The 24,048-nt window shown below is 42.2% G+C and overlaps 1 pseudogene; it reads right to left on the minus strand.

The window, feature by feature from the left end:
- Window positions 1–19,329: 19,329 nt before the first annotated feature.
- On the minus strand, window positions 19,330–22,986 carry LOC114887690 (annotated as a pseudogene).
- Between the last annotated feature and the right edge of the window lie 1,062 nt (window positions 22,987–24,048).

Genomic DNA, 24,048 nt, shown 5'->3' on the forward strand with positions numbered 1-24,048 from the left:
AATGGAACAGGATAGAAAGCCCAGAAATAAACCCACACACCTGTGGTCAATTAATCTATGACAAAGGAGGCAAGAATATACAATTGAGAAAAGAGCCGTATCTTCAATAAGTGGTGCTGAGAAAACTGGAAGCTACATGTAAAAAACTGAAATCAGAACACTCTCTAACACCATACACAAAAGTAAACTCGTAATGGATCAAAGACCTAAACGTAAAGCTGAATAATATAAAACTCTTAGAGGAAAACATAGGCATAACACTCTTTGATATAATCGCAGTAAGATCTGTTTTGATCCACCTCCTAGAGTACTGAAAATAAAACCAAAAATAAACAAATGGGACGTAATTAAACTTAAAAGCTTTTTCACAGCAAAGGAAATCATAAACAAAATGAGAAGACAATCCACAGAATGGGAGAAAATATTTTCAAACGAAGCAAACGACAAGGGATTAATCTCCAAAATATACGAATAGCTCATGCAGCTCTGTGTCAAAAAACAATGACAACAACAACAAAAACAAACAACCCAATCAAAAAAATGGGCAGAAGATCTAAACAGACATTTCTTCAAAGAAGACATACAGATGGCCAAAAGCACATAAAAAGATGCTCAACATCACTAATTATCAGAGAAATACAAATCAGAACTACAGTGAGGTATCACCTCACACCAGTCAGAATGGCCATCATTAAAAAGCATGCATACAAACAATAAATGCTTGAGAAGGTGTGGAGAAAAGGGAACCCTCCTTCACTGTAGGTAAGAATGTAAATTGGTACAACCACTATTGATAATAGTATGGAGGTTTCTCAAAAAACTAAGAACAGAGCTACCATATGATCCAGGAATCCCACTCTTGGGCATATATCTGGAGAAAACCATAATTTGAAAAGATACATGCATCCCAATGTTCATTGCATCACTATTTACCAGTACAATAGCCAAGCCATGGATACAGCCTAAATGTCCATTGACAGAGGAATAGATAAAGATGTGGTGCATATACACAATGGAATATTACTCAGCCATAAAAAAGAAGGAAATATTGCCATTTGCAGCAACATGGATGGACCTAGAGATTATCATACTAAGTGAAGTCAGAGAAAGACAAATATCACATGACATCACTCATATGTGGAATCTAATTTTTAAAAAATGATACAAATGAACTTATTTACAAAAAAGAAATAGACTCACAGATTTGGAAAACAAACTTATGGTTACCAAAGGGGATACTTGTGGGGGGTATAAATTAGGAGCTTGGGATTAACATATACGCAGTATTATATGTAAAATAGATAACCAACAAGGACCTACTCTATAGTATCTATAGCACAGGGAACTATAGCACAGGGAACTCTACTCAATATTTTGTAATAACCTATATGGGTTAAAAAAATCTGAAAAAGAATGAATATATGCACACGTATAACTGAGTCACTTTGCTGTACACCTGAAACTAACAACATTGTAAATCAACTGTACTCCAATTAAAAAAAAATAATAATATGACCAAAGAAAACACAGGGTCTAGCCAACATTCAGTGCTTCAGAGTTGAGTGGAGATCATGCTATTTTGGTCCCTGTTTTACCAGTTTGTTGGAAATTGTTAGTATATTCCTGAATTATGTCTCAGATGTCTGTTGTTGGCTCCATTTCCAGCTCAGGCTCAAAGGCAGTCCCAAGCCTAGTTCTCTAGATCAGGTGAAGGTACTTGCTGCAACCCACAGTGACAATGGTTTTACCCCTAGATGTAGTTTATTGCAAGCTGAATAACTCCAGAGCAATCTGTTGTCAGTGTCTACCAACTGCCAGGGTTGGGTGCTAAGAACCCGAAAGGGCAGAGGAAAGAGGAAAGGCCTCTCTGGCAACACTCAGTTATTCCAAGAGAGACTCTTCTACGAAATAATCAATACCAAGAGTGCCCTTTACTGGAACAAGAACCAGAAGACACAGAGGAAAGAAGAGACAAGGTGTCCTAACACACAGGAAGCTTCAAGACTAAGATGGTGGCCTGAGAAATAGGATGCACCTCCATAAAAAGACATAGGACACAAAGAAAACATGACTTTAAATAAATAAATTGCAAATTATATGCATAATTTGTCTCTCCTCTGCTCCCAGAGATGAAATCAGACCATGAGCTCAAGTATGGAGCCAGAGAGGTGAATGGACCAAGCACATCATTTAATCACCTTGGTAAACCGTCTGGACTCTTCAGTTTGAACAACTCATATGAATTTACAACAGGGAAGAAAACAAACAAAATATTTCCTTCAAAGCGGTGACTATAATTTCACTGTCCTCCAGAGCATTCTTCTAATAAGGTCACAGTGCTATGATGCTTCATTCTCTGATCTCACCTATCCAGACTCCAGGGCTTTTTTCCATATTCACATGGAACCTCTCTGTCATGCTTCCTTTCAACTGCTATTTATTCTGAACCTCTGGACTCCAGAAAGCTGACATTTGGGATGCAGAGTGATCTAGACCTTCATGAGTGGTTGGTTCCCATTCAATCCCAATTGAAATGTGACTTGTGCCTGCTCTCATCCCTATTGGTGGCCTGCTTCCCTGCTCACCCAACCAATGGCAAAGAGGGAGACACCATAAGTAGGTATCAAAATGGAATCTCAAGGGAAAGATGCAATGACCTTGAAGAGGAGGCCACACAAATAAGAAACTGAAACAGCTGTGATGTCAACCTACCAAAAATGATATCAAATGAAAGGCTGATCAAAGAGCAATCCAAGGGCTCTGAGATAAAGATGCAGAGGGGAGCATTAAAATCCCTCCTCCAACCATGCTGGTGGATTTTACTTCCACTGAAGCACAAAGGAGACGTTTTAAAAGACCAGAACTGGAGCATGAGAACCCTGGTTAGGAGCTCAGACTCTGCCCGATTCCCAGTACTGCCTCTCACCAGCTAGGTGATCTTATAATTTGTTGAATTACAAGTTCCTGTCTGTAAAATGGGGATAATCCTACCAACCTCACAGGAATACTTCCAGGTTTAAATGAGATCATAACAGGAGCACTTCTGTAGCACCTACTATATGCCAGACATCAGTAAACATGATATTTATTAAGTAACTTGCCCAAGGTCACACAGCTAGAAAGTGGCCAAGTGGTGACTGGAACCCAGGAAGGCTGGTTCCAGTCCGTGTTCTTATCTACCACACCTCTCAATACAATGCCCATAAATCACTCAGCCTGGTGCCTGGGATGTGATAATCATGTTGTACATGTCAGCTATCATTTTATTATTTTTCTTGGCATAAGAAAAAAATTCTTATCAATAGAGACTGAGGGAGGAAAGAGGCTCTGGAATGCAATACCTGGAGCTCTGCATGCCAGAAGAGTTGTTTGGGGAGAATTCAGAAAGAACTCAAAGAAATGTGATGTAGCTGCTTCCTGGAGCTGTGTCTAGCTCACACAAGTGTTCTTGGTCTAGCACCATCGTCTTTTCTGTTTTCTAAGACTGACTCAGAGCTCTAAGTCTCAATGGAGAATTGTACATGACCCTCACCCTCTCATTTTATACACGAGTAAATTGAAATCCAAGTTATATCATTTGATTACAGAAGCTTTGTAAATTGGCAACAAAACTAATACTTGAATGAAAGTCGCCTGATGCCCAGATAATGCCCTGTCTCCCAAACCTAGAGCCAATACATATACCAGATTTCTAGATTTCAAAACGCCTTGCACATTGTGTGCATAAGTGCAGTCCTCTTGGCTAAATAAGCGATTTAATTATTGATTTGGTAAATACAATTATGACAATGATTCATCACAGGGAAGACAGTTACACAACATCTCTCTCCATTTCCTTCTAATGGCCTACAGGGGTGGAGGCGTGGTGCTTAAATCAGAAGGTCCCTAATTACCTACCACAATCCTCTTGGTCTTCAATGGTCCTGAGGTTTGAGGACCTGTTTGCCAGTGCTGAGACCCAAAAGCTCACATTGAATTAGGTCGTTCGAGTGCTCCAGAGGGGACATGAAACACTGAAATTAGGGACCTCCTTCCACTCCCCACAAAAGATCCTTTGCCTTTAAGGACTCCTTTTAAAAGCCAGCAAATGTTCTCTGATCCTTCTTAATAAAGTGCCCCAGCAGCAGCGCGCCCCTTCCTTGAGATCTGTGCAGTCTCATTAAATTTGATGTGTCACAGAGGGCTTGGTTACGTGAAAGGGAGGCTATGGGAGAACTGGAGGCTGCCAGCTTTCCTAAGGAAACGTAATTCATTACGGCTTCTCAAAATGGACGCCCCTCTGGCTTCCTGCTCCATTGATTTTTCCCCCTTTGCAAGTAACAAGTGAAGGGCCAGCTCAGCCTGCAGATTTAACCCTTATCAACAGCCGTTTAAATCAGAGATGTGGTTTGATGGAGAGACAGGAGCCTTCGTAGATCCCCACTCAAAGGAAACCGAGAAGAGACGATTAAGGGTGAAAGCACGCTAGGCCGGTGGTGCGGCATCTACCCCCATCTGAGGAGAGTCTCGCACCGCTATTAAGTAGTTTACCCAAATAACGTGTGCCTACTTTTCCCTGATTAAGTATTCATGACCCACTCCTTCCTCCCCCGTCCCTTTCGAAAGAGTAATGGAGGAAGGAGGATTTGCTGCTCTACACGAAGTGACGAACAGGAGGACAATGGCAGACCACCAGCCTGCCTGACCACTGCCTCCTCAGCAGGACTGTTTCAGAACATCTAGGATGATGACCTACCTGGCTGCAGCCTTCCCTGAGACCTCGGAGTGAAAAGACGGATGCTCTGGTGCTCCTGCATGGCCGAACCTGAAGGAGACCCACCTGGTCTGGGAACAGATCCTGCAGGACAGAGAGCAGATTCCTCATGCAAATAACAGCTTCACCTCAGTCTCTGGGGACCAGTGTGTGCGGGGGCCACACAAGCTAACCAGGGAGCAAAACTGCAATGGCAAGGGCAGCGTTTTGATAAAGAGAGGGCGAAGACATCCAGGATGAGGCTGCCCATCCCAGCCTCTCTTCCCGTTTTACGTGCAGCCTCGTAATGCCTCAGATTCCTTAGGCCCCTAACCCTACGTGGTCTTAGGGGTGCCATCGTCATTGTTCCTCTGAATTTGTCCCTTAAGAGAAGAACATGGGGCATTATACCAGGTACAGCAGACAAAGCAAGACCTACCTGCCCATTGGGAAAATGAGCCATGGTAAAAGACCATCTTAGGGAAGGATGGGGACAATGTGTCCCTCAAGCAGTAAAGCCCACTCTGTTCATATTTCTGCTCCCCACTTCTGCTAACAACCCCCATCTTCACTCTAAACATAAAGAAAATAACCCCCAGAATCAGGGTCATATCCTTTGGAAAATGGATACACGTATAACAACACAGCTGTAAAAATGAAAAGCATCAAGGTGCCTGTCTCATGTTCATACTCTATAAACTTATTTTTCTGACTTGCAGCATCTAACTCAAGGAATCTAAAGAGAAACATTCTATGACAGAAACAAAATAAGACAGGCCCAAATAAGTCCGGGGCTGACAGCACTGACATTTACATATTAAGTGAATGGGGATGTCAGCTCACTTCATTCTTATTTTACTTTCAACTGAAGTGCGTAGAAGAACTTTCGGGAGTCTAAATTTTATCAGAGCAACTCATAGTGCACAAACTTCAGTACACCCTAGTTTTGACTCTACAAAGAGTAATTCTTCCCCCCATCCCGCTCCCCAAGTCCCAAAATAGGACAGAAATATATAGAACACATGGCAATGCCTCTCCACATCCTCCTCCATTCACCTTGGTGACTTTTCGGCAAGTTTTTCTGGGAGACTCAAAGTGTACACAGAGTTAGTTATAAATAGGGTTTTCTTCAAACTGTTTTGAAACAAAGTTTCAAAGTATTCACAGTGTCAGAGAGAGTTACTGCCAGCTTATGCTCACCATGGCGAGGAACATCAGAAATACAGGCTTTCCACGGTTTTTACTAATTGACACCATCAGGGAAGTGCACCAAGATGAAGCACTGGGAAAATAAACTATAAATTTCCAACGTATGTCCAGTCCAGGGGCAGATGAAGGGAGGTGCATGCTGTATGAGCTGCCAAGAACTTTCAGGTTCAGAACAGGGGTTCAAGCAAGACGCAGTCTTGGCAAAAGCTTGTTCCTCTTAATTTCAAATTCGCAAGTATGTGCAGGGAAATGTAATCCCTGTTTTTTGTTATTTTTTTCTGAGACACTTTCCCTTTCTAGAACATCCAAGCCCTGCTTTACAGGCACGTACCACATGAAAAAGGAGCTAATCACATGGAGGAAACTTTCCTGCCAAGCAAGGAAGTTACACAGCAGTAAGAAGTTGTGTATTGTGAGGTGGGTACTTCAAGAGGTCTTTTGCTCATGTACACCCTGCAGTCCCACAGTGAAATACTTCTCTGGCCCCTAAAAATGTACAGAATGATAAAGATAAAAGTGGGGGGCTTCCCTGGTGGCGCAGTGGTTGAGAATCTGCCTGCTAATGCAGGGGACACGGGGTCGCGCCCTGGTCTGGGAAGATCCCACATGCCGCGGAGCAACTAGGCCCGTGAGCCACAACTACTGAGTCTGCGCATCTGGAGCCTGCGCTCCGCAACAAGAGAGGCCGCGACAGTGAGAGGCCCTCGCACTGCGACGAAAAGTGGGCCCCGCTTGCCACAACTAGAGAAAGCCCTCGCACAGAAATGAAGACCCAACACTGCCAAAAATAAAAATAAATAAATTTAAAAAAGGCTCAAGCTTTAAAAAGAAAAAAAAGTGGGGACTAGGGAAGGAAGAATAAAACGGATACTGCTGAGCACTTAGTATGACCCAGAAGTACTTAAGAAATTTACATGCGTTGTTCATTTCATTTTTGCAACAACTTCTATGAGGTCAATTATCTTTTTCACTTAAAGATGAAGACCCTGAGGACCAGACGGGTTGGGTGGACTTCTCCAAGGTGGAAGGGGCTGAGGGAGGACTAGGGTCACAACGTATCTAATTTTGAAGCCACTCTGTTTCCACTCTACAATAGTGTCGCCAATGGCAAGGGTCTTCAGAAACCACAGAACCAAACACCATGGAAGTCACAAAACAGTGGAAACAAGAATCTTGATTCTTAGCTCAGTCTTATTTCTCATGATAGCAGAGTGTGTTTGCTTCAAAATGTTTGTTTGCTCCATTGAACTTCTAAAATGAGTCTAGCATTCTCCTGTTACAACACTTAACTCAGTGTCATATGTAGTCAGACACAAGCCATACTATACAACAGTGATGACAGTAAAGGGGATCAGTTATATGGACCGTATACATATTTACATATTTACTTGTGCCCAGTATACTATAAAGATCCTAGGGTTAAAAAAAAAAAAATCCAGGGGCTTCCCTGGTGGCACAGTGGTTGAAGAGTCTGCCTGCCGATGCAGGGGACGCGGGTTCGTGCCCCGGTCCGGGAAGATCCCACATGCCGCGGAGCAGCTGGGCTCGTGAGCCATGGCCGCTGAGCCTGCGCGTCCGGAGCCTGTGCTCCGCAGCGGGAGAGGCTGCAACAGTGAGAGGCCCGCGTACAGCCAAAAAAAAAAAAAAAAAAAAAAAAAAAAAATCCGTACAGGCAATAGCCTCAGCCTGGCCTCCTAACCCCACTCACAATACCCTCCGCCTACCTTCTACCCAATAACACTATTATCATTAGAAACTAAGAAGACATTGTCAAGGCAAAAACAGACATAAACAGATATTCACATAACACAACAGAGAAGTGGTCTGAATTCCCACAGTGAAGGTAGAACGCCTCGTCGGCAGCCTCCTTCCCTGATCACTAACACAAGTGCAAAACCTTTCCCTGGCCCCAAACTTGGTCTAACTTGTCTCCCTACTTCTAGTCTAAGCACAGAGCCCACCAACCTTATTCCCTTCCCCTGCTTTTCCTTTTAGTCACCCCCACCTACAGCTAAATCACTTTTTCATCCACACCACATATTCCATACCATCTTTTCAACAAGTCTCTTCTTTGGCGTCCTGTGGAATCCTGCTTAATGAGCAAACTCCCACATGGCTGCAAATCCTTACGCCAGCATTCTTTCCACCTCACTGTCAAATGGAAATGTGGGTTTCCCTTAACTGTAACTAGCTCTCAAACCCCTTTCCCGAAGCTGCTTTCTCTTCCCTGACCGCAACTCTAAAAAGGTCACACTTGCTTTCAACCTACCTTGCAGAGCGTTGTCCTGCCGCCATCGCCCAAGAGCCCTTCTCCTTTGCAAGTCTTTTCCCTCACTCCTTAATGTACCCTTCTGACCTTTAATCTGGAGCACGGGCTCACCCGAGACTCCACGAGCACACTGAGCTTTTATTGATCACTGATGACCTAAGCCTCTCAGCATCTCAACCTCCTCAACATCAATGACCTTCACCTCCTTTCTGTTTCTCACCACAAAGCAGTGGCTCTCAAAGCATGGTTCTTGGACCACTAGCATCAGCATCACCTGAAACGTGTTAGAAATGCAAATCTCAGGCCCTGCCTAGACCTGTAGAATCAGAGAGTTTAGGGGTGGGGCCGGCAATCTGTGCTTTAACAAGCCCTCCAGGTGATTCTGATGCACAAAAGTTTGAGAACCACTAATGCAGAGGATGGCCCCACCATGGATCATGTATCAATTGGAGATTTTCAACTCTAAGACCTCTGCTTCACCAACTTGTCCTCATGTTTCCTAATCTCTCAGCCTTGTTAATCTAATATTTGCCATGGTCTGAAGATCTAAAGCCTCTTCTGGCCTCACCTTCACCCAGTCTGGACCCTGGTCAGCATTTCCATGATGGCTCTAAGCTTGCAATTGCTACTAAACTGGTTTCCCCTAAATTTGGACATTTGGCACAAGCTATGAAATTGTGCTGATTGACTCCAAGCTAGCTCTCTTATCTGGACCATCGATGCTGGTTTATAACCATAGTATTCATTTCTTTAGGATTGGTTAATTTGTTCTTTACAGTATTTCTAAAATTTATCCACTTTCTCCAATACTGACATTTCCACCTTGGCTTGACTCTTACTTTACTTAAAAACAAAGGCACCCAATCAAGTTCCCTCCATTTCCACCCACTGCTCTCCAAATCATCTCGAGAGCTGCTTCTCCCAAAGTAGAAGCGTCCTGCTCTCTTACGCTCTGAATCTTCTCCCTCATGACTCCACCAGAACCTCGCTCCTCAGGAATGCCAGTGGAATGTAGGGCCTCTAAGAAGGAAAGTTCAAGACCATGTCTTGCCAGAGGGCAGAGGAGGTTGTCAGTGATTAATAGTGTCATATGCCAGAAATAGATCCAAGATAATGAAACTGAGGAAAGGTTGTTTTGTTTGGGCCATTACTAGATAACTGATTTCAAAATTGCTGTTTTAGTAGAGAGGTGAGGACAGAAGACAGATTGCAGGAGGTTAAGAGAATGAAGTAAGGATGTAAGGGTGTGTATGGCCCACTATTAAGAGAAATTTAGCCATGCAGCAAAAAAATGAGAGTAGAAACGTAGCTAAAGAGACTGAGGACTCAACGGACAGTCTTCTCTCCACCATTAGTGAGATCTGTGTTTGTTTTATGCAAAGGGAAAGCAGCCAGTAGAGAGGGACAGAATAAAGACACTGGAAGATGGGTTAATTAAAGGAGAAAAGTCCTGCAAGGGACACAAAAACATGGCGTAGACAGCAAAATCGGAGGGGTCTATTCATCAGGACTCTTGACTGCAAATGACAGTATATCTTCATCAACTAACTTAGGCTAAAACAGAAATAGACTGGCTCACATGACCAGCAAGAGGAGTGTAACAGGATATAACTGTAGCCAGAGGTTTGATGTTTCTGGGACCACTGTCTCATCTCTGCTGCACTGTATGTGTCTTCCATACTCTCTCCCATGAAGACAAGCACAGACTACACCCATTCCACAGGCTGCTCCTGCTGTATATGTCCCCAACTTTTCCACCAGAAAATAGAGCACTTCTCCTCAGCTCTGGTCAAATGCCATCAAGACTGATTGGGCCAATCTGACTTTCATGCCCAGTCCCGTGGTCAGGGAAAGAGGAAGAAGCCAGAGTATTCGGATTCACAGTCCTCATGGGAAACATATGCATGGAAGAAGAGGAACTCTTCACTCTCTCACAGAAGGTATGATGCCTTGACCAACAGACTGGGAAGAAATGAGGTACAGGAGAGACAGTGCCAATTAGCCAGGGTCAGCCCCAGATAGGAACAAAGGCATCTCTGTGACACTACGTTGGGTGTGAAGGTATATATTTGTGTGTGTATGTACATTATATATAATATATACATGTATAATGTATGTACATATATAATGCACATATGGGTGTATTTGTATACTTACATATACACACGCATACATATGTATAGTTATACAGTTGAAGAGGCGTGTCACAGGCCAGGCGCTCTGAAAGCAGATGCCGAGACAGTTTGGTTTGCAAGATGTTCATTGGGGATCCACACCTGTGAAAGGCAGGAAGAAGCTGTATTTGTCAGAGGACAATGCAGAACTGTAATGCGGACCTCCTTCAACCCAGAGGAGCACTCTGGAGTGGGTGTTGCTAGTCAGAGTTGTCTTACGTCAATTAGAAAGAGCTGGACCAGGGGACTTCCTTGGTGGTCCAGTGGTTAAGAATCCACCTTCCAGTGCAGGGGACATGGGTTCAATCACTGGTCGGGGAACTAAGATCCCACATACTGTGGAGCAACTAAGGCTGTGCGCCACAACTACTGAGCCCTCGCACTCTAGAGCCCACGAGCCACAACTAGAGAGCCCTCGTGCTGCAACTACTGAGCCCACGCACTCTGGAGCCCACGCACCACAACTAGAGAGAAGCCTGCGCGCCGCAACTAGAGAAGGCCGTGCGCCACGACAAAAGAGCCCACATGCCGCAATGAAGATCCCGCGTGCCGCAACTAGGACCTGACAGAGCCCAATAAATTAAATTAATTAATTAATTAATTTAAAAAAATAAAAAAAGAAATACCTGGACCAAAGTGCCAGGGCCTTTATACACCTGTGTCGCTCAGTCACTGGAGGTGGGCTGTCCCAGGGAAGGTATGATCTCAGGGGAGGTCATGCTCTCTATAGCTGAAGCAGAGTCAGAAGATGCTGACAGCTGAAAGCTGCTCTCTGTATTTCCCAGAACAGGGCAGCGAGCCCTTCTTTAAAGAGGGATCTCGATGGTGCGTCTCCATGTGTACCGTGCAAGGGTGGAAGAATAGAGGAGCTTTAGGGCAGTGAAACTACTCTGTATGATACTGCAGTGGAGGGTCGATTTCATTATACATTTCTTCAAACACATAGAATGTACAACACCAAAAGTGAACCCTAATGGTAACTATGGACTTTGCTTTATTGTTTTTGTTTTTAATTTAGTTTTATTTATTTATTTTTATACATCATGTTCTTATTAGTTAACTATTTTATACATATTATTGTATATCTGTCAACCCCAATCTCCCAATTCATCCCACCACCAGCCCTGCCCTGCTTTCCCCCGTTGGTGTCCATAGGTTTGTTCTCTACATCTGTGTTTCTATTTCTGCCTTGCAAACTGGTTCATCTGTACCATTTTTCTAGATTCCACATATATGCGTTTAATATACAATATTGGTTTTTCTCTTTCTGACTTACTTCACTCTGTATGAAAGTCTCTAGGTCCATCTACATCTCTGCAAATGACCCAATTTCATTCCTTTTTATGGCTGAGTAATATTCCATTGTGTATATACACCACATCTTCTTTATTCATTCGTCTGTCAATGGGCATTTAGGTTGCTTCCATGACCTGGCTATTGTAAATAGTGCTGCAATGAACAATGAGGTGAATGTGTCTTTTGATTTATGGTTTTCTCAGGGTATATGCCCAGTAGTGGGATTGCTGGGTCATATGGTAATTCTATTTTTAGTTTTTTAAGGAACCTCCGTACTGTTCTCCATAGTGGCTGTATCAGTTTACATTCCCACCAACAGTGCAGGAGGGTTCCCTTTTCTCCACACCCTCTCCAGCATTTGCTGTTTGTAGATTTTTTGACTATGCCCATTCTAACCGATGTGAGGTGATACCTCATTATGACTCTTAGAGGAAAACATAAGAATGCTCTTTGACATAAATCACAGCAAGATCTTTTTTGGCCCACCTCCTAGAGTAATGGAAATAAAAACAAAAATAAACATATGGGACCTAATGAAACTTAAAAGCTTTTGCACAGCAAAGGAAACTATAAACAAGATGAAAAGACAACCCTCAGAATGGGAGAAAATATTTGCAAATGAATCAACAGACAACCGATTAATCTCCAAAATATAAAAACAGTTTATGCAGCTCAGTATTAAAGAAACAAACCCAATCAAAAAATGGGGAGAAGACCTAAATAGACATTTCTCTAAAGAAGACATACAGTGGCCAAGAGGCACATGAAAAGCTGCTCAACATCACTAATCATTAGAGAAATGCAAATCAAAACTACAAAGAGGTATCACCTCACACCGGTCAGAATGGGCATCATCAGAAAAGCTACAAACAATAAACGCTGGAGAGGGTGTGGAGAAAAGGGAACCCTCTTGCACTGTTGGTGGGAATGTAAATTGATACAGCCACTATGGAGAACAATATGGAGATTCCTTAAAAAACTACCTTATGATCCAGCAATCCCACCCCTGGGCATATATCCGGAGAAAACCATACTTCAAAAAGACACATGCACCACAATGTTCATTGCAGCACTGTTTACAATAGCCGGGACATGGAAGCAACCTAAGTGTCCATCGACAGAGGAATGGGTAAAGACGACGTGGTACAATGGAATATTAGCCTTAAAAAAGAATGAAATAATGCCATGTGCAGCAACATGGATAGACCTAGAGATTGTCATACTGAGTGAAGTCAGACAGAGAAAGACAAATACCATATGATATCGCTTATATGCGGAATCTAAAAAATGGGTACAAATGAACTTATCTACAAAACAGAAATAGAGTCACAGAGGTAGAAAACAAATTTATGGTTACCAGGAGGAAAGGGTGGGTGGGGGAGGGAAAAATTAGGAGATTGGGATTGACATATACACACTACTATATATAAAATAGATAACTAACAAGGACCTACTGTATAGCACAGGGAACTCTACTCAGTACTTGGTAATGACCTATATGGGAAAGAATGTAAAAAAGAGTGGATATATGTATGTGTATAACTGGTTCACTTTGCTGTAAACCTGAAACTAACACTACATTGTAAATCAACTATACTCCAAAAAAAGTAAAAAAGAAAAAGCCGCTCGGCGGCTCTGCCTGAGAGTGTGCAAGAGTAGAAAGAGGAAATGAAATTAACTAAGTTCACTTACGAGAAGTTGAAACTTAGGGACGATATGGTGTGCTGCATCATCCATGGGATTGAATTATGTGTCCACTGCCGTTAAGAATGAAGGGTTTATCGTTTCCTAATTACTCAAACACATTATGAAAGAAATGTGTGTAAGGACCCTGTTTGATTCCTAGACAGGCCTCTGAAATATACCATGTTCAGAAGAATTTTAAATAATTTTTTAATGGTCCAGGCCCTATACAGATCACATAGAAAACCTGACCTCTGACCACTGTTGTAAATCAAAAATGATTAATTTAACCTTTCTCTCCTTCTGTGTAATGATCCATGGCAGATATGGTTCTGACCACTCCTGTTCTGAGCGCTTGTTAGCTCTACTCAGTCAGTAAACATTTACTGAATACCCCACTATGTGCTAGATGTTAGGCTGGGCCCAGTAGAAACAATGGTTATTAACACGATGTCGCTTATCTTCAAGAAAACCTCGGTTTTGTATGTGAGATAGGCCCATAATCGGTTATCACAATACAGGGTGCCAAATATTAAGATTATGTTCGTAGTATGTGTTCAACTAGTCAGTCATATCATACTACTATATCAGGAGAGATGGAAGAGAAGGTACATTAATTGAATGCCTACTGTTTGCTCTATATTTTATATAGGTCATCTCATTTACTCTTCACAAGAGTTCTACACAGTAGATATCACGTGCCCCACGCTCTATGGCTCAAGGAAGAAAGTCACTTACCCAGGGCTAGGTGTTTAAAAAGCCTGGACCAGGATCTCTCTCTCCAAAGCCCAGCTATTTTCCCGATAACCTGAAGCCTCCTGGGGTGCTACATTTATTTGTATATGTCTGTCTCTTAGAATGGATTGTATTCATTTTAGGGTGAGAATCTTACCTACCTCATTATTTTCCTCCTATGCCAAAGTATACTGATTAGTTGGTCAACAAATATGCATTTCATAACCAAAATGTAGTACAAGTTTCACAAAACGATGTTCCCTAGAAGAACATAATTGGCATTGAGTTATTATTTGTAAGAAAAAAAATGAATGAAAGAAAGACTGTATGAATGAATCAATGAAGGCATGAATGAAGGCTGAACTTGCTTTTGGCTCAGGGCACTTGCGTTTGCTGGTCCCTGGTTGGGGACTGTCTTCCCCCACATTTTTACATGACTTGCTTCCTCAACACTCTCTTCAGGTCCCAGCTCAAGTGTCACCTTATCAGCACCACCTTCACTGGCCACCCTGTGTAAATAGCAACTACCCCTCCAGCTGTCACCTCCACCTCCTGACCTGCTCCAGTTTTTTTCACAGCACTTTACCACCCCCTGACATACAGTATATTTGCCAGTTCATTCATCCTCTCCCTCCACGGGAACCCGCACCCCACGTGAACAGAAACCTGTTCTGCCCTGTATGCTGCTGCAGCCCCAGTGTTGTAAGTGCTCAATTAATATCTGTTCCAGGAATGAACTTGACTGTTAAACACAGTCATAGAGATCAAATTCCTTCCTTACCTTTTCTCTTGTTTTGCCTGGAAAAATTAAATAATTTTATCAACGCTTTAAACAGTGCTGTGTTCCAAAAGTATCATCTTTCTGTGAAAAAGCTATGAGGTTGTCTTTTCTTTTATGTCTTTTTCATGTGCACAGAGGATGGGGCTTTTTTGGGATATGCCACTGCTTTTTCCCATCTGCAGAAGTTGGAGATAAAACAGCGTGTCCAATCTCTCCTCAGTGAGCTGAAAGGTTAAAAGAAGTGCTTTCTACCCCCTAAGAGGAAGGTGTTTTGACTCTCTCCACTTCTACTTTCCTCCTCATGACTCGATTTTGGTGGTGGTTTGGAAGTTAAGTGAAAGATTGTTTTAGCCACTATAATATTGGAAGAGCGAAAAGAAACTCTGAAGGTTAATATTTACTAGCAGGACAAAAGAGGTGCAAACAGCTCAACTGGAGTTTTCCGTGTCTCCTGCAGATAACTCACAATCAAAATTCTTCCACTGTAAAGGAGGGCCCTTCACTATCTTATACAGGCTCTTTTTTTGTCTTAGATAATTAGAGAAGGTACTCGTTTCAAGATAGCACTGAAACATAATACCGTAATAATATTCATTGCAATGGAATTTTACCTTTATGATAATATTATCTAGTGGCAACCAATCTCATTCCCCAATTCTCTGTGTCTCTAATTACTTGGAGAAACATTCTAACACTGTGATATTTAAGGGTAGGTCCTATGTGACTAGGGTGTTAACAGACTTTAATGCAGAACCTTCGGGATTAAAATAAACGATGAGCTACTGAGTGCACACTCAAAGCTGAAATAGTAATAATACTTTATATGACACTCCACTTTTCTCACTTTTTCGTCACCACCGTCTCTGCATTAGAAAAAAGTCAGAATTGGAAATTTTCCCCAAATTACAGGAGAGATTCCAAGATCAATAACATCTTACAGTCACACAGCTAGAGAAGATACGGCCAAGACTCGAGCCTGGGTCTTTGGGCTCCTATGACCTCCTCAACTGGCTCTCAACAGCCCAGAAAAATGGAAACTGTGCCATGCGCTATAGGCTCTCCCCTTCAGGATCTAATTGCTGGATCTCCAAGTCAATAACATATCACAGTTTGGACCATACTGAAAAAAGGAAGAATTAGTGGAGACAATTCAAGATGAGAGCAAAACTGGCAATTGTGACCCAGCCCAGGCCTGTGACTTCTGGGGAGAAAGCCCTGAATCACATACTGAACAGAGGGAAGAAGTCCCCAGATGAGCTAGCTGCCAGAGCAGGCCAATTTGGGGTCCGGCCAAGCATTTACTCTGAAACCCTCATGGATTATTCAGTAGTAAATCATTGTTTCCCTTCTTAAATTCTTTCTCCGCAAAGAGGAGTTATTTCCTTTATGATTAATAGTTCCCCGAAACTATTCATGTGGGTGCATTTCTTTATCGCCTCTCTCTCTCCTCTCTCTCTCCCTGCCCCCCTCCTCCCCCTTTCCACATCCCACCTCCCTCTTTTCCCCTATTTCGCTCTTTTTATCACAGCTTTTAAATCCTCATTCTTGCCTGGGATATTACTTTTTATTACTGCGTTAAAAATTACCACAAAGTTGGCATCTTAAAACAACACAAATTTATCATCTCGAAGTTTCTACATGTCTGAAGACTGGGCAGAGCATAAATTCTCTGCACAGGGTCTCATTGGGCTGAAATCAAGGTGCCAGCTAGGGCTTCAGTTCTCATCTGAGTCCTCTTCCAAGATCACTGTTTTTTTGGAAGAATCTGTGTCCTTGAGGCCATTGGACGGAGATGCCCCTTTTCTTGCTACCTGTCAGCCCAGAACTGCTTTCCCTGGCAGTTCCTTGTCATCTGCCCCCACTGTCCATTCACAACACAGTGTTTGCTTCCTTCCAGAGCAGCTGGAGTCTGTCTTTCTGACCTCCTCTTGTACAACCAGCTGGAGAAAGCTCTTTGCTTTTAAAGGACCAATGTGATTAGGTCAGGTCATCCACTGTGCCATGTAGCATAACCTAGTCACTGGAGTAAAGTCCATCAGAGTCCCAGTCCCAGCGCCGATGCAGGGCATGCGTACAAGGAGCATTGGGAAGTCTTGGGGACCATCTTAGAATTGTGCCTACCGTATTTAGCTTCGTACTCCGTCTGTGTAGCATGTTGTACACATCAAAATGTTTTCTTTTTCTTTCCAGGACACGATTCTGCCCTCCTATTTGAACCACACTCTTCATTTGTCCTCTGAGAAGCCAGTTTCTTGAATCTCCCCTTTCTCCTTCCACACTTCCCAAGCTTAGAGGTATGATATTGTATTACTTATATTACTTCTCTCTCCTCCGTAGGACTTAGCACCGTGTCTTACCAGCGAAGATGTTCATTATATGTTTGCGGGATGAGATTGGATTGGTTCAAATCATTGCATGTCTTTGAGAAATTAGGCATTTAGCTAGCAGACTATTTTTTTTTTTACATCTTTATTGGAGTATAATTGCTTTACAATGGTGTGTTAGTTTCTGCTGTATAACAAAGTGAATCAGCTATACATATACATATATCCCCACATAGACTGCTTTATTGCACTTCCAGGCCTCAAGGACTGAGCAACAGTCATCTGAACCTCTGGCAGTCAGCTCGCTGGACTGACACTGCAGTTACCCGTCTAGGTTGCTAGGAGAGAGCTCCCAACCAACTGACGATTCTATGATTTCATCGAATGCAAGGGGCGGTCAAGAATGATCGGGGGGGAAAGGCCTCTTTATAAAGAGTGCATTAAACTCTCTACCTCTTTTCCATTTCATGCTCATTGTATTTTTTTTAATGTACTTTAAAAATCTTTTTGAAAGCAACGTCTTTTCTATTCAAGTGGAATAATATGATTCACCCTGCACTGCCCGTGGTCCCTACTGTGCTTCCAGGGGATATAGCAAAGGGCTACTTTCCTTTACAGCCTTTGATTTGTTCCTTCTACATCCTGTAATTTCCATCCACACCCAACAGCCAAGTGCTGTGTGGGGCTAATTAAACACTATAATTATCCATGAGTTATGGCCCAGAAGCAGAGAGAAAATCTAACACATATCTGATTGTAATATCAGGTAAATACTCAAGATATGTGACTGGTGAAATGCAAAATATTCTGTTCATTTAATATTCATGATGAATAGTGAATTAGTCTAATCACATTAGCTATTCTATTCATTTATTAGGTGAGAGTGATTAGATGTGAATAGCTGTGGAAAAAAACCCTCTCGAGTTGCAAAAATTAGACTTCTATAGTTTTATTATGTTTATTTTCAACCGAGGGTAATTGTCTATAGATTTCTCTGAGACTAGTCTACACCCCTCCCTTATCTTTGCCCCTTGAAAAACTGAGTGCAGATTACAAGGGTAGAGAGAGATGAGACAATGCAGATCTGGCATACAAATGCTCACATAGATTGTACAAACATCTGAAAATACTGCATATCAACATTGCACTTCCAAGGATATAACCATACTATTTTTTCTTTTATTTTTTTATTGTGGTATAATTTACATACAATAAAATGCATAAATCTTGCCACAATGGAAAACAGTATGGAGGTTGCTCAAACAGCAAAAAATAGAACCACCATGTAATCCAGCATTTCCACTCCTGGGTATATATATGTCCAAAGAAAATGAAAACATTAATTCGAAAAGATATGTGCACCCCAGTGTCCACAGAAGCATTATTTATAATAGCTAAGATATGAAAGCAACTTAAGTGTCAACAGATGAATGGATAAAGAAGATGTAAAAAAAAAAAAGTAGAAATGAGAAGAAAATCCAAAAAAGAGGCGATATATGTATACATATAGCTGATTCACTTTGCTGTACAGTATAAACTAACACAATATTGTAAAGCAACTATACCCCAATAAAAATTTTTTTAAAAAGAACCTAGAAAAAAATACACACACACACACAATGGAATGTTACTCAGCCATTAAAAAAATGAAATTCTGCCATTTGCAACAATATGGATGGACCTAGAGGGTATTGAGCTTAGTGAAATAAGTCAGACAGAGAAAGACAAATAGTGTCTGTTATCACTTATATGTGGAATCTAAAAAATAAGACAAACAAATATAACAAGACAGAAACAGACTCACAGTTACAGAAAACAAACTAGTGGTTACCAGTGGGGAGAGGGAAGGGGGAGGGACAAGATAGGGGCGGGAATTAAGAGATGCAAACTACCATGTATAAAGTAAATAAGCAACAAGGATATACTGTACAGCACAGGGAAATATACTTTTTTTTTTTATTCTCAAGAAGAAAAAACCCCACTATATCTATTTAGTTTAACATTTACCCAGAGCTAAAGAAAAAGATTTCAAAAGATGACCTAGGACATATACCTACGCATGCACCCCCTGACCCAGATAACCTAAAAGAAAAAAATAAGGGCAAAGTTCTGTCCAACAGATAAATTTATCTTCGCTTCTGGAAGATGTTTCCACGTCCTCTCCCTCTTGCGGCCTCTTGGGCCTTCAGAATAGCAGCCTTTCCCCGACCGGCCCTGAGCCTTGGGTTTATTTTTCATGCTCTTTAACATGGGTGCGTTTTTCAGCATGTCAGGCAAAATCAGAAAGCGGATCTTGCTGCCATGGATGTACACCTGCTCCAGCTGTGCCACTCGGCCATCTCTGTACGTGACTGTGATGTCGGACATCCGGCAGTTCACGTTGTCCTCGGCTTCAATGAGCTTCCCTCGATACACCTCACCAGTGTTCATCTCCCATGTCACGATGTGACCCTCAGCCTCATGTAGGACTTTAATCGCATGCCAACAGACATCTTGGCAGGAGGAGAGTTCGGCTCTGGTCTCCTCTTCCTTTCTGGTGCGGAGGTGACTCTCGCAACTGTGAAGGCGTGAGGCAAGTGAATGGCGGGTCCTGCCTAGACATTATTTTGCACTAACTTTAAATGGAGTATAATCTATAAAAATATTGAATCACTGGGTTGTACACCTGAAACTAATATGATATTATAAATCAACTATATTCAATAAAAAAATAAAACTTAAGTGTACAGCTCAATGAATTTTTACCTAAATAGATGCCCATATAAGATATAGTTCAAGATCGACATTTCCTAGAAATGTTCCCTTGTTCCCCTTCTCAGTCAACACCCACCGCCTCCCCAGAGGTAACGACTATTCTAACTTCTATCTCCATACACTGGGTTAGCCAGTTCCTAACTTCATCCAAATGGAATTATACAGTCCCATAATACTTTTTAAAGAACTGTATGTATAAAGTCATTTTAATAGAGAAAAGCAAAACAAAGGGGAAAATCTATTATCCCACCACCACCACCACAACCAAAAATGAAAACAAGAAAACCTTTCAACATTAAAACAATTGATATATACATATCATTAAATATTTCAGACGCAACAGAAAAGTATTTGGGAAAGCCTTCACTTTTCAAGGGTTGTTTATTACTAAGCAAACCCTGCTGGATCTTCCCCATTGGTTCCTTCAGATCCCCCCTCCATCCCTCTGCAGCCTTCTCTGGGCCCCTGGAGGCTGGCCTTTGTGGGCTGCATCAATGGCTCCTTGGCTACCTTGTGTCTACTTGGGAACTGAAAGGACAGCACTAGCCACAGATGGGAGGGCAGCAGTGAGTTAGGCGGGCATGTTCATTCCCCTGACTCTCCCTGCTTCACCTCAGGCAGCCTCTCCTAAAGCTCGCTGCTCTCCCCAAGAGTAGGAATGGGCTTTCCCCTTGACTCTTAGGCCACGCTGGTTACACTTCCCAGCTTGGGCTTGCCCCTGATTGCTTCAGCACCTCTGGCTGGCTTGCCTTCATCCTTCTCATGCCTTTAGTAAATAACCCCTTCATTAAACTCTACTTCATTTGAATGTGCTGTCTTCTGCCACTGACTACCATCCACATTAAGTTTTTTTTTTTTTTTTTTTTTTTTTTTTGCAGTACGCGGGCCTCTCACTGTTGTGGCCTCTCCCGTTGCGGAGCACAGGCTCCGGACGCGCAGGCTCAGTAGCCATGGCTCACGGGCTCAGCTGCCCCGCGGCATGTGGGATCCTCCCGGGCCGGGGCATGAACCCACATCCCCTGCATTGGCAGGCGGACTCTCAACCACTGCGCCACCAGGGAAGTCCCACATTAAGTTTTAAATAGGGTTTTTAGGAAATACTTTTGCATCCATCATGTGCATAGGCTATACAGTGCTTCATGGGTGATAAACTGTTTCTACAGGTTCGCTTTATTAGCTACCTCCTTCTAATCAAAGGACACTTACATCATTCACATCCCTAATTCATCCAATCTTTAAGCAGAACAAGGAGACTTGTCTTCAGGCATGAGCAGGTAGAACCAACATCGCTACAGTAGAACTGAAGCCCAAGGTGGATGAGAAAATCGTCAGAAAACAACTAACTTATTTTAAGTGTCCAGATCCCTAAATCCAGACAAACTGCATCCTGGAGTGTGAAGATACTCAGAGGTGCTGTCAGAGCCACCATCTTTTTTAAAGAACTGTGGAAAGAACCAGAGATGTTTACTGTGTAATAGCAAAGACCTGAGAGGAGGGGACAGGACAGCTCTCTAGGGATGGGACCATCTCTGACGCTCCAGTGGATGGGTTCACAACCAGGCGGTGGAGGTTACAGTGAATGTGGCTCATGGCCTGTCAATTTCACTTCATTCATTCACTTATTCAACAAATAATTACTGAGAATCTACCACCTGCTGGGCACCGTACTCAGTGCCAGTATAATAAATATGACAGTAAACAGAGACAAAGCTCCTGACGCCATAGCTTGTTTTTATGGGAATAGACAATAAGTAAATAAAGGAATATATAATACGTCAAGATTGATAAGCACCGTAAAAAAGTAGGTCCAGGTAAAGAGGGTATAAGGAGGTGAAGGAGGGCGCTCCCTTTTATATAGTGTGGTCAGGTTCAGATGTCTGAGAAGGTCTCTTCTCTGAATGATCAACTTAGAGATCTGGGTGATGGGGTGGAGGTAGGAATTCATGTGGATACACAGGAGAAAAATGGTCCAAGTGGAGAGAACAGCATCTACAAAGGTCCTGAGGTGGGTGCATATTTCACCATGTTTGGGGAATAATAGCAAGGAGATGATGACTGAAGTCAGATCATCGTACCCAGTGGTGAACAAGGAAATTGGTAGAAACTAACCTTCCACCTTAATCTGCTGGAGACAGATTGTGTAGGGTCTTGGGCCCTTAATAGTACTTTGCCTTTTACTTTGAGTGAGATAGGAAGCTATTGGAAGATACTGAGCAGAAGAGAGATATGATATGACTGTCTTGTGTAGAATAAACTATAGCTGAGTGGAGGAGGCAGTAAGGAGACAGTTCGGAGGCTGTTAACCCACATGAGAGAGGATGGTGAGCTGGACTAAACTCAGGGTGTCGACAGAATGGTTAGAAGTGGTTGTTAGATTGGATATATTTTTGAAAGTAGAGTCGATAGCATTTGCCATTGAATTGGAGGTAGGATGTGATAACAAATGATGTGTCAAAGATGATCTCAAGGTTTTAGAGAAGAGAAAATTATGGCATGTAATTGTCATTTATTGAAATAGGAAGAACTTCACAATAGCAGATTTCAGGGGAAAATAAGAAGTTTGGTTTGGGATGTGATAAATTAGAGACATCAGTTAGACATCCAAGCAGAGTTGGTAGGGAAGCAATTGGCTATATGAGTCTGGCTTTCAGGAGAGAGGGCCAAAATGGATATAGAAACTGGGGAGTTATCAGTATATGAATGGTATTTAAAATCATGAGATTAGATGAATCCCTCTTTCCCACCCCTAAGTTTGTGTAAACTGAGAACTGAGCCCTGTGGCACTCAAAGATTTTGAGGTCATAAGGAGGAGAAGGAACCATACCAAAAAAAAAAAAAAGATTGAGGAGGAACTGCTGGTGAAGTGGGGAGAACCCAGAGGGAGTGGTACCCCAGGGACTAGTGAGGAAAGTGCTTCAAGTGATCAACTGTAGCTAAGGTTGCTAACAGTAGACCAAGCAAGATGGTGCCTGAGACATCTATCCAGGGTGAACTCTAGTTCAAAAAGATACATGCACCCCAATGTTCATAGCAGTGCTATTTATAACAGCCAAAACATGAAAGCAACCTAAATGTCCATCGACAGATGAGTGGATAAGAAAGATGTGGCGTGTATATACACATATGTGTGTGTGTGTGTATACACACATATTACTCAGCCATAAAAAAGAATGAAATAATGCCATTTGCAGCAACATGGATGAACCTAGAGATTATTATACTAAGTGGAGTAAGTCAGACAAATACCATATGATATCACTTATATGTGGAATCTATAAAAATGATACAAATGAACTTAATTACAAAACAGAAACAGACTCACAGACATAGAAAACAAACTTATGGTTACCAAAGGGGAAATGGGGGGATGAATTGGGAATATGGGATGAACTGATACACACTACTGTATGTAAAATAAACAACAAGGACCTACTGTATGTCACAGGGAACTATATTCAATATCTTGTAAAAACCTACAATGGAAAAGAATCTGAAAAAGAATGTATATATGTATATATATATATATATATATATATGACTGAATCAGTTTGCTATACACATAAAACACTGTAAATCAGCTACACTTCAATTAAAAAAAATAAATTTTTAAAAAGAAATTTCAACATACCTTAAAAAAAAAGATAGTGCCTGAGAATCATCTGTAACTTCTGGCAACGCCAAGTTCTTTTGTGACCTTGACTAGAGCCATAGAGGAGTCATGGGAACAAAGACCCACCTGGAGGGAGTTCAAGAAAGAACTGGAGGGGAAATGATGGGGCCAGAATGTATAGACAACTCTGTCAGTGGGTTTTGCTGTAGTGAAGAAGGCAGGGATGGGGTAGTAACTATAGGGGGTGTGGGGTGAAGGAAGATGCTCTGGGTTGGTGGTCTGGCTCAAAGATGGGGACTATTCCACCATGTTTTCAGGTGGCAGGAATGATCCAGTAGAGCAGTGTTACATGTTGATATGGGGGACAGAGGGGAAACTGCTCAGGGCACATCCTTGAATAGGGTAGAGGATAGGAGTCCTAGTGTACAAGTAGGAGGGGTTCTGTAGAGCCAACCAGAGTCATTCTTAGCTTATCTGCTTT

This window comes from Monodon monoceros, unplaced genomic scaffold (assembly GCF_005190385.1).
Source record: "Monodon monoceros isolate NGI ecotype Baffin Bay Population unplaced genomic scaffold, NGI_Narwhal_1 Super_Scaffold_7, whole genome shotgun sequence".
NCBI lineage: Eukaryota > Metazoa > Chordata > Mammalia > Artiodactyla > Monodontidae > Monodon > Monodon monoceros.